Source organism: Electrona antarctica (assembly GCF_951216825.1).
Source record: "Electrona antarctica genome assembly, chromosome: 14".
NCBI classification, from domain to species: Eukaryota; Metazoa; Chordata; class Actinopteri; order Myctophiformes; family Myctophidae; genus Electrona; species Electrona antarctica.
In genome coordinates this window covers 27958798-27970922 of record NC_136795.1, presented here as the reverse complement: position 1 = coordinate 27970922, position 12125 = coordinate 27958798, and the positions used below count along the sequence as shown (strand labels likewise).

The 12125-nt window shown below is 43.4% G+C and overlaps 1 long non-coding RNA gene across 1 annotated transcript; it reads right to left on the bottom strand.

Annotated features, from left to right (window-relative positions):
* Positions 1–2839: 2839 nt before the first annotated feature.
* On the bottom strand, positions 2840–6287 carry LOC306936541. The gene is made up of 4 exons (XR_013791505.1): positions 5979–6287; positions 5315–5372; positions 3380–3584; positions 2840–3083 (listed from the first exon to the last, which is right to left on the bottom strand). It is a non-coding gene; the product is annotated as an uncharacterized lncRNA (long non-coding RNA).
* Positions 6288–12125: the final 5838 nt, after the last annotated feature.

The following is a 12125-nucleotide window of genomic DNA, read 5'->3' as shown; positions in this document are numbered from 1 at the left end:
CAACTCTGTCGGAGTGTTGACAGATGGCTGCAGATTCCCATTTTTGTTCAAAGAAATAATGAGATTGATATAGCTTCAGAGGAACAAGCTGAAGAAAGAGTGAGTGAAGGGTCAAATAAACCTTTTTCCTTTTGACTGTCTGGTGCACTTAAGATCAGGCCTCGTCTCCAATCTTTGAATGAGTGATGAATAATTGATGGTGTTTCATTGCTGAATCAGGTTTGAAACAGCTGCTTGACATCCATCATTGACTACGCCCCTGGTGTTGAGATTTTGTACCAGAGCCATCGTAATGTGAGATATATCTCACCGGCGAAGCTTCAAGGAGCTACCTTCTTATTTTTAGAGGTAGTAGAGCAATAAGGATCCTCTGGAGCTCTAATCTAGTTGACTGACAGCAGCGGCGCACAATGCTTTTCTCCACACCTACCCAGAAGACACTGCTGAAAGAGCAACACAAATCACTGGCAGAGAACAGAAAACTGAGGGAGACCAGGGGAGAGAAATGCATTCAGTCAGGAGGAAATAACCGGGGATGAGAATGAAAGACAGGGGGTGAAGAAATCCTTGCAAAATTCCTGTTTTGTTTGTTGGATGGAGCCAAACCAGGGAGGCTGGGAGACCTGTGACCTGGTTTCGTATCACTGATCAAGGCCTATGCCAGTATTATTCTGCTAGGTGTGAACGCAATGGCCCAATTAAGGCAAGACCATTAGATTTCATAGACATCTCCTGACCACCCCTCACAGCTGCAGTGGACCGTACTATCAATCACAATTGTATCTACCGGTAATAAAACAAATCACAGCCGTGTGAAGTGAGGGGCGCTCTTATTATCATACATCATCATACATCATCTCATTCCGGCCAATCACAATTTGCATCCTCACTTTTGTCTTCAATGTTTGTGTTTATACAATGTTTGTGTTTACACAAACACTCAAAACTGGCCATTCATTATCAATGGCATTCAATGTTTGTGTTACTCAAAATTGCAAACGACTACAAATGAGATACATTTGAAGACTCCCAATGAGTCATCTGGGCTGGAATATTATGCCCTTGTTTGCAGTAATAAAACCAACTGTTTCTTTTATTTATTCCAAGCATGCAGTACACTCTGTATCCTTATCCTGACCATTTTTGATGGGTTTTTGCACCAGTCAATCATACTAATTTACTGTACATGAGCCAGAATTTCAACAGTGGGAGCGTCTGATTCTAGCCGAGCCAATCATACCTCCTCAGGCAAACTGATCTCATGTGGAGAGGTTAGAATCTGACACACAAGCAGCAGACATTTCCTGCACCTCACACTTAAAAATAATGGTCCCACCGGAAAATGATTTGAGTTCCATAAATGAGAAAATCAATGTAATGCATTTGTAAGAAATCGGGCAAAGATTCCATGTAGACTAGTAACTGCTTCGACAACAAGACTGCACTCACGGCACTCTGCTTCTCCACTCATATTTAGTCTCCACCTCTCCGAGAAACTCCCACGCTGAAGTATAAGTATTACATTTGCCACTATAAATCAGTTTCCAGACTTGACGTGCTCCCGCTGTGGACAAATGCAGTATTTAGGTTGAGTTCACATTTAGTAACCCTACTCTCCGTTTTATTTTTGAGGGGCGCTAGCCCCTCCTATATACAGGTTTAATGTTTGTCTTTAGTTCAATGTTTGTTTTGTAAACGCCATTGACAATGAAGGGAAAATGTACGTCATAATGTGTCATTCATATTGTCTCTTTATTGTTAATGGTGTTTAATGTTTGTGTTTGCACCGTTTGTTTTACATCACCATTACATCACCTAATCAACAAGAGTTAGACTTTAATATATTAGCGCCCCTCACTTCACACGGGTGTGATTTTTGCTGCTTGCACAGCAACAGTACTGTAAATGCAATAGTAATGCAGTTGGATTGTTTACATGACCAAAGCATTCATTCGGAATATAACTTTGGACTATAGAGATGGTCAACCCATAACCGTTATCCCTTAAGAAGTGAATAACCGACAAACACTAACAGCTATTATCTGATAAAATAAAAATATATTTTGAAGCGCAGTCCCTGCAACCACACGCGACCTCCACCCAAAACAACCCAGAACAAAAAAACACAGCATCCATACACCCATACACTGCAATTGGCAATGGCACTGTAATTCGCCGATGGGTTTGTAAATAGCGTATTTATTACGGGGAAAAAACTGGTGTATTTGTATTTTTCTAATGGGTAAGGCGCATTTCTGCGCACATAAAATGTCTCCAAATGGCCATCCCTGCTTGGACATGGGCATAAAGCACTATAGTCTACTAAGGGCAGACATTTGTAGAATAATACATGTATTCCAAACGGGTCCCAGTAGCATTCAGAATAAAGTGTTTATATGGTGATCTATACCGATTAAAACGGTATATACCACCCCTCCAGACCGGAATGAAAATTCATTCGGAATGGGATATTCTATTCCAATTGAGGCGTTTACATGAGCATTTTTATTCTGAGAACTGGAATGAATCCATTCATTCCGAATTAATTTCTGCATGTAATTGGGGCCAATGGGCCTGCAAACTAAGGCCCGGCCCTAACTGGGCCTGCAAACTAAGGCCCGGCCCTAACTGAGCCCAGCCTGACTAATTAGTGTACATTTTAGGCCCGATCCGGCCCTAAAACGTCGGGTCGGGTTTGGGTAGAATTTGAGAACTCCATCTTACTGAAACGCCATTCAGCGCCATCTTCATAATAGATAAATACACAGACAGAACAGAATTAATATTTGTATTATAAAAACAAATATTAAATATATATTTTCTTCATGGAGCCTGACGCCCAGCCCTACTTTAATAGCATACATTTTAGACGTAAAACAAAACAAAAAAAAGTTGGTCAGGTTCGGGCAGAATTTGAGAACTCTAGCCAGCATACAGTCACTGGGTCACTGGGTCCTGAATGGGGCTGCTCTAGGTGGAGTACCTCCATTGTTATATGGGTGTGTCCAGTGTTTTGTTCTTGGAGCAGAGTGGTAACCCAAAGACCAGGAACCTGTCCAAACTCACTGCAGGAAATGCTTGCTCTGTAAATAATGGAAATGTGAAAAAACACCATATTTAAGGTCCACTACTAAATACAACACATTGGACACCATCCGTTTTACTGAGAATTAGATATGTTTAACCAAACGCATAACATGCAAAGAGTAAAGACATTCTGTGTCCATTTCAAAGAATGCCATATCACACCGCTATCACACTTCTTTCCAAGAATGCTGATATTACCAAAGGGTATAGAATGATGCAATAATGCAATCTTGAACATGCCTTATCTAGACTGTGTGTTATGCTTCACCAAACCAGTGAACTTGGAACTTACATGTCCACATGCCTATGCACATGCCACACATGGAACAGACACTGGCGATGTGGAGGGCACGACCACACTCTGCACTCATCAGACAATTCCTGATCTGCACACAGCACCTCTTGCAGCCACTGTCGGAGTGGGAGACTGAGGTCTTCTCATCTCCCTCTGCATCGCTTCCACTCTGACAACAGCCCATAGTTCTGTTTCTCAGTCCCTGTGGAAACAGTACGTTATTCTCTCCTGTCAATCAATCTGTAGCAGGGCTCGGTATGAGGGAACAGCATCACTATCACCACACAGACAGCAGTACATGACAGAAGCTCTCTAGTCCTGTGTGTGTGTGTGTGTGTGTGTGTGTGTGTGTGTGTGTGGGGGGGGGGGGGGGGGGGGTGGCTGATTTATCCCATGTGCATCGATTAGCTCGGTGTTCAACAGGTGTGCAGTCACATCCAGCCCAGAGCCTAATAGGTTTGACTCAGGCCAGGTGTGAGCAGCTATCACCCACCCACCATAAATCAGCCAACACCCAACATTTTTCAACTTGACTGAACATTTCAGGATCTCAAGGTTTCTCTATTGAATTTAGCCTTTAGTCCTTTATTATCTTGTGTATAAAGGTACATTTGCCTAAGGGTAAATTTGTTGTTCTCAGACACAGCATTAAATAACCAAGAATAATAACCTAGAATAACCTCTAGGTTACGTTACGTGTCTCCACACAACCAAATGAGGACACATGCTTACAGGTTGGAATTTAACCCTGAAATCATACCAAGACCCTGAGCAGTGTTATGATATTAGGGAGGGAGGGCACCCCTGACCGAATTACCCTGTCCTCGAAACTGTGCTCAGCTTTTGTGTCCAAAGTCATAAATACTGCACTGCATTCCCAAAGCTGCTATTATGATAAGGAAACAAAACCAGGCACTGCAGATAAACATGTTTCTTTACAGCGCTGCACAGTGGCAATATCTGCTTCTTTCTGCACAGATGAAAGTTCCTCCTTTTCTTTTTAAAAAGATGCATTCCTACATATTTTTATTCCAGGAGTACAGGAATGTATAGTTCTCTAATGTGCCCCTACTGTCCTGGGTGAGGTTGCACCACCTCGCACTAAGTTCAAACGTAGCCTAGTAATTGCTTAAATCTTTTACGTCAAGACTTATGCATTACTAAACTCTTGTCAAATCAAGCAACCGATCCCTGCTCATAGTAAGATTCCCGAGAGAGAGAGTGAGTGAGTGTGTGTATTGGGCTGTAGCTCTTACGACTGTGGTGTCTTTTAAAGATGACTTTAAAAGCCCTAAATACTCCATATTTCAGTTACTCTTTGCTGATATTGAACCTCTAGTCAGGTTGAATCTGGGTGGAACAACAAAATGTTGGCAATTTTACGATGTCACGAGAACCTGTGGGACAAAAATAATTAGACATTTAATGGTCCTGCCCTTTGAGGTGCAACAAAACTTTGTTAAGGAGCTGTCAGTCAAACCTAGTTTTTGCAAGCCTATAAAAGCCCCACAGCCGATAAGAAGACTTACTAACTGAAAAGGGCACTTCAAAATCCTGAATCCGGGTTGATTTACTTTAATGGATCAAATGTTACACTTCAGAGTTAACTTGACGGTTAATGGTGAATACAATGTGATTTGTGGGATCCAAAAGCTTAAAAACATTTATTAGTCTAGTCACAATACAAATGGCTGGATTTGTTCCAGCGTTCAACAAGGATGAATGATAACTTGGCACTAAAGTTAGTTAATCTCAAAAGAAATGCATCAATTTTGGGGGCCCCCAAAAAAAAAACAATTCATGTAATTTTATCTTCATTTAATTATTATCTAGTCTTTGAGAAGAAGAAAGACACATTTGAATTCACTCTCAAAGGTGTCACATGTGTTTGGTGTGGAACAAAAATAGTACCATAGTCATTATTTAATTTACCTTAAATTATTTCACTCCTTGGGCATGGTCTCTCTACCTGCTGCACCCATCATGGCTTCTACAACAGATTATATAGATTATCACATCACCCAACCTGGTGTATCGATTGGCCCAAGCTGTAAGTGAGGACCGATGGAGACTTGGTTCACACCATAAGGACGAATGCCCTGTGATCATTTATTATCACATAACCAGTCACAAAGACATGAGAAATATTTGAGGAACGCAACAAGCATGTCAGTGGCACTTTTGCTTGTGCCAATTGGCTTTATGCGTATATCTGTGTTCTGATTGGTTAGCTGCCATATTTTCCCTAGGACTGATGCGGTAGCTGACCAATTAGTGCAAGTTAATCACCCTCTCTTTGTTTTAAAGATATTTTTGGGCTTTTTGTCTTTGATAGATTAACAGTAGCTTGACAGGAAAGAGAGAGAGATGGGGGGGGGAGCAAAGGTTGTCGGGATCGGGACTCGAACCCGCGACACGCTGTCAGGCTGGATTATCAGCCTAGGTGCCTGGACCTCTCGGCCGACCCAGGCCATTTATAATCCTCGTCTTTTTACCACAACATTTCACCTTTTATCACATACCATTCGGTATCAAGAATAAGCAGACACAAATAAATGACTCTCCGATGTGGTCCAATGCTGAAAAGTGGACTCACGTTGCTGTGGCTCTGCTGTCTCAATTGGTTGTGCAGTAAAGACTGAAATGCAGGTCTGGGCCAGACGCAGGCAGAGAGTACAGAATGTATAGCTGCAGTCATTTGAACACAGAACAGAGCACACGTCCACACACAGCTGGCAGGAGGTATCACAGCAGCGGTCAGAACATTTGCCCCAATCCTCAGATGTACATGAGCACCCGCCAGCCAGTCTGTGTTCCACTTCACTCTCTGGACAGGAACTGCGAGGCTTGCAGGACCACTGCCCCATGGGTCTGCCTGTTAAAAACTACACACCGACACTGGAAGAGAAGATAGATCTAAGGAGATCTCAGTCTGGAAAAATCCTTGGCTCTTCAAATTGTGAGCCGGGATTGAGAGCAGCTGGAGCAACAGCTTGTGCTGTGCAACTCGTTTTCTGTGTGGTATGCTGATAATTGGCTGGCGGGCTGTCCTAAACATCGGTTGAAGTTGAGCGTTATCTCAAGCCTAGTGCAAAGTTCTTGCCACCTACAGTGTATGCTGATATCCCCTGCTGACGATTTGTCAAACTTTGAGACATTATGCATGCGTCATACTTTGGCCCAGCTAGGCCATACCTGAAGCTATCATTTCATGCATTGACACAGAGGATGAATGTCAGTTAACCACCAAAATTAGGTGACATCCTTGAATGTCATCAGTCTGAACAAAGAGCATCTCTTTGTGTTCAGACAAAAACCATAATGTGTATACCGGTAAATCCTGACTGGCCTCCTTTCTCTGCTTTAAGCACTTTATACTTAAATACAAAGGCTCCTTGTTTGGCCTAGATCATCACTGGATCTTCAGAGTGGCACAGTAGTGTTGGCAGGAATGCTTGTGGAATAATGTATTACATCAAACGTTACAGTAACTGGATTACAAAAAAACATGGCTAAATGTGTTCTGACGAAAGAAAAATCTGTAATTGCATACAGATACCAGAAGCTTTTTAGGAAAAACTAAACAAAACACAATTGCTTGTTGATTAATCAGAAACAGGTTTCAAGAGGAAAATTGCAGGTTGATTGTGAAATCATGGTAATGCATCTCATTTTGCACATCTTGAAATTATATGATGATAAAGTAATCAAGGAGAAAAAGGAAGCACCCACAAAATGAAAAAGAAAATGACAGATTGCGTACTTTGCATAATAAGGTTTTGGACAAATTAAGCCTTCTGCATCATGTGGACCAGGTCTGAAAATAGCTGATCATTACAAAAATCTGTCAGGAAGCAATCACATTAATCAGACCATGCAATCTGTGTCTTGAATGCAGCGTCCTTATGATAAGAGCACACAGCCAACAAATACGGCATCATCCAATGGTGAATTATTACTTATTACTTTAAGAAGGTATCTAAAGCGAGTCAGATTATGTGAATCTCGAGATCAGTGTGCAGTGCCTGCCACAAATTGTTCGGATATGCAGTTGCAGATATGCCCATAGCCTATACAGGGCATGCCAGTATTCAGTGTATTGCCGCACATAGCCTACTAATGACACCAGGGAATAAAAGGGACACACATATAGCTAAACAGATAGAGAAGTGCTTTGGTGAGACTACAATGAGAAGTAAAAAAAAAAATCCATTAATGCTCGTACCCTCTGTGCATTTTAGGGGCAAATATCGAACAATCAGAACTGGGAGCAGAGCTACGGTATAAGTAACTCTGAATGAATGACAAGGATTTTCACCTGAGTAAAGTGAGGCGACTCATGACTCTCTACGACAAACGGCTGAAAGGTTATGGCAAAAAAAAATAGGAACTATCACATTTTGACTAATCAGAAGAGGGGGCGGGGCTACATTACACCAATGAAGGAAAGGGACTCTGAACCATGTCCAATGACACCACCCACAAGTCTGTCATACATATGGGCGCGTGTGCGGCTTCAACTTGTAGCGTCGGCCAAAAAACGGAAACGCTTTGCCCAAGTTGAAGCCACACACGAGCGTCATTTCCATCCATCAGCTGTATAAAAATGCTTTATTTTGATGGTGACAGTGAGAGAGACAACTTTCATACAGTACTCTATGTCACACTCACATGTCTCTTCACGCCACATTCCTTCAACTCCCAAGTCCTGCAATCCTCTACCTGTCCACCAGATGGCAGATGCCCTCAGACTTTCCCTCCTTTACCCGTCACCTGACTGCCCTTCCCTTAATTCTACCCGCCGGTTTTCTCTCAGCACCACAGTAGCATTGCTTCAGAATTGACCATTTAAGAAAACGTCTCCATTTGGCCACCCCGAGTCGCCGACAGATAAGCATTCGTGTGTTCACGTGAACATGCCCCGTCCAACTGTCAGAGCTGGCTTTCAGGTGCCTGTGCCACGCAACCCCCGCGTTGGCCGCGATGCTTCCCCAAAGAAGAAGTGATGTCGACGGACGCAAGAGTAGCTGTAGGCTACTATGGGTCCGAGTTGTTTTCCCCGTGTGGGTGTGATGTATAGGTCTGATGCCTGCCTGGGGGCGGTGTGGAAAAGGGGAGGTGGAATGTTGCGTGGAGAACTGTGTCCCAGTATTAATCAGTGTCCGTCCCAACATGCAGGACAGGGCTGCGCGGCGCTAGGTTCCCTGAGTCTGTTTGTGCGTTGTGGAGTTGTGAGGAGGCGCTCTAGGCGAGCAGCTGTCTTGCTCTATGCTAGGGAAGTGGACTGACTGACTGACTGACAGACAGACAGCGGTTGTTGAATTTAATAATGATACGATGAATGACATTTGCAAATTTTTGCTTTGTTGAACTTCCAGTTCTTTCTCAAAGCGGGTTTATTTTCGCTGTAATTGTCTGGTGAATAAAAGTTCTCAGCAGCAAAACAGATTGGCCTTATATCTTTACTGCTGTGTGGAATTCTCAAGGCACCAATACTCATCACAGATAATGAAGAAGAGAGAAAAAGAGTGCATCTGCTCAAATAGCAGCTCCCCTGACATTCATTTTATTGTTTTCCTGCTATTCCCTGATGTCCCTCTCTTAGAAACAAACAGACACACACACGCACGCACGCACGCACGCACGCACGCACGCACGCACGCACGCACGCACGCACACACACACACAGCACAGCACAGCACAACCCAATTCCTCTTGCTGCGTATAACACAAATGTCAGCGATCTACGAGTGACAGGTGAACGGCGGTGAAGTCGATTTGACCTTGACGCCTCTCCAATAGGGAAGTGCCAGTAATAAAAGGCTGTGGTGTGCTATTGCTGGCCGTAGGGCATCCATTAATGAGTGACATGACACAGCTGGGAGATACCAGGACAGGCAATGAGGGAGGGAGGGAGGGAGGGAGGAGAGGTGATGGAGGACAGGTGTCAGCTTCCCACATGGCCCTCACCTGTGATGAGCTCAGGCAGCATCTCTCTCTGCACATGTTCGCACCCACAGGACAGGAGGGACACACATGCACGGCAGGAGGGACAAGGGAAGGGCGGCGTAGGCCCATTCACATGAACACACAAGCGCTACTATTATGCACAATACAAACCCTGTCGCAATCTGACACCACCACTCCACTGCCAAGGCAGTCTATGCATTTACCGCAGTATAAATCACATGTGGTACTGGTATCAATACATTACTCAGCTGCGATGAGTGGATGACACTGCAGCCAAGGGCAACTATTATGTCTTTCAGCTCTGGCTCGCATATCCAAAGTAAAATAAATAAACATTCTGATATCCAAAGTACGCTCCCGAGCCCTGATAGCACCAGGATAATCTTGCAGCTTCCTCTGCGATGCATCCTGTTGGTGAATCAGCCAATCAGGGAATAAGGAAATGCTGTAAGACGCAACAAGGGATTTATTGCAGCATGCTTAATTCACAGCCATATTATGCACAGCCTTGGAATTGGATTCTCTCAGTCTCAGACTTTTCAGCTGATATCAGGGTAATTATAGATAATTAATTGATTGGGGTGATAAGTGTCAGCCTGCTAATGGAAGCCAGTACTTAACCTATGTAATCCTTATGCGCCCCTCACTTAGTGTCAGGCTAATTAAATTATGTGCTGATACCACACACACACACACACACACACACACACACACACACACACACACACACAAACGCACGCACACAGAAATGCACGCACGCACGCACGCATGTACACACACACACACACACACACACACGTGTGCGCACACACGCACGCATGCACTTGTGATCCCTGTCCGTAACACATTTTGCCTAGTGAACAGAATGAATCCACAAGAATTAGTATTCTTGTGCAGAAATACCTTCTTTATGCAGTATGGTTTGTACTTTTCAGCTTGATTACACTTTTTACGTGAGTTTTTATGTTGTGTTGTAACTGTTTACTGCTGCCCTTGGCCGCAGGTTTCTCTTATAAAATATTGGAATCTCAATGCGACAAACCTGGTAAAATAAACAAATTAAGTGCATGGGAGTCCGTACATTTCAAGGTATGTACTGAAGTTAAAAAATAATTTCAGTGAAATTGTGGATATCGAAACCTGACCACACCAACATGCAGCCAGATGTCCATCCACCGGTTGGTCCTCTGCTCGGCCTGACTACAGAGGATGACTCAGGATGGGGCAATGAATAACAGTTTAAACAGTAAAAACGGCGGGAGATTTACTGAGCCTGTCGGAAAAGATATGGCAGCGCAGGCTGATATATGGCAGCAGGGAGGGCACACTGTGTAACAGTCGACTCCAGCATTTCATTTGGATTGGCAAGGCGCTCGTATTTCACCCCAGCCGTCCCCCAAGGGCTGTACTCCAGCACCTCGCATCTCTCCATCACACCTATCAACTGGGCAGGAAGTTGGATCTAATTGGCAGGTAGCGAACCCCACGGAGAGAGGTGAAAGGAAGGGAAGGAAAGAGAATGTTGTAGAACACTTGCTGGCTATTTTAGAGAGAAATGTAAAGAAGACGTTATAGGCGTTTACATTTACATTACATTTGCAATGTTTCGAATTCAGCATTCTTAAGTCCGATTTAGCCTGTGCTTCATCGTGCAGCAGTGACATGCACAGAAATAGCTCATATACAAGCTCACAACACGTCACATTCGCAACACGTGAGTTTATCAGCTATTTTCAGTACCTGACGTGCATGACTGACGTCATACGATGAATTATTATTCTCTGGGATATAATTTATGAGTGTAGCTATAAGAGCAGAAGGCTAATTCATACTTCGTTATACGACTGCGTTGCTTGGCAAAACATTTCATTTTCAACTGAAAAACACGATGGTTCATGTTCTTCAGTTGAAAAATCTGTTCTCTTCTTAAGTGATTTTAGGATTCTTGGTTGCAGATGACCCGGGGGTGTGCACTGCACTGTGCAGTGTCGAGGTGTAATTCGGTCAGTCCAATGGACATCGAGAAGAACCGAAACATCACCAAAGTCTATGTCTGTCTGTCCACGGATCTGTGGAGGACGCACCAAATGTGTATGTGTTCCCAACTTGCATCGTTCCCGACTTGCGTGGTCTCTGAGTAGGCCAGTTCCCATCTCACTCTCTCTAGGTCATCTTCAGTAGTAACAGTAATTGCTCCTTTCCTCTGCATTCACATATCCTAACTATTAGGAGCAGTGATGACCATTTTTAACAGCACCCGGAGGGAGAGCAGTTAGGGGTTAAGTGTCTTGCTCAGGGACACTTTGACACAAAGAATTGAGTAGCCATCTGAGGGTCGAACGGCGACCTCAACTCCTGAGCCATGACCTCGTCTTGTATCTTATGTCTTGCTGCAAAACCAATAGCTCTGCAGGGACAAATAAAGTTGAAGTTGAAGCTATTGAATAGTAGGGAAATCAAGGGAAGTTGAAGACAAACCCATGAGGTTTGGATAATGGATCGGGCATTGAGGATTACAGACTGAAATAAAATAGTTTTAGTTTTAGTGGCTTGAATGCTAAACAAGCTACAATGCCATACACTGGAACACAGTCTTGGTGTAGTCCCAAGGGTTTGGACTTCAGTATTTTTCACAACACTCTTTACTACATGACTATTGGTCATGTTTGTACTTGTTTCTGTCTTTCTGTCTTTTTGTTTTATTATCATTATTAGTATCACTATTATTAGTATTTTGTAAGGTGTTTCAGTGCAGTTGATTCTGGTCTTGATG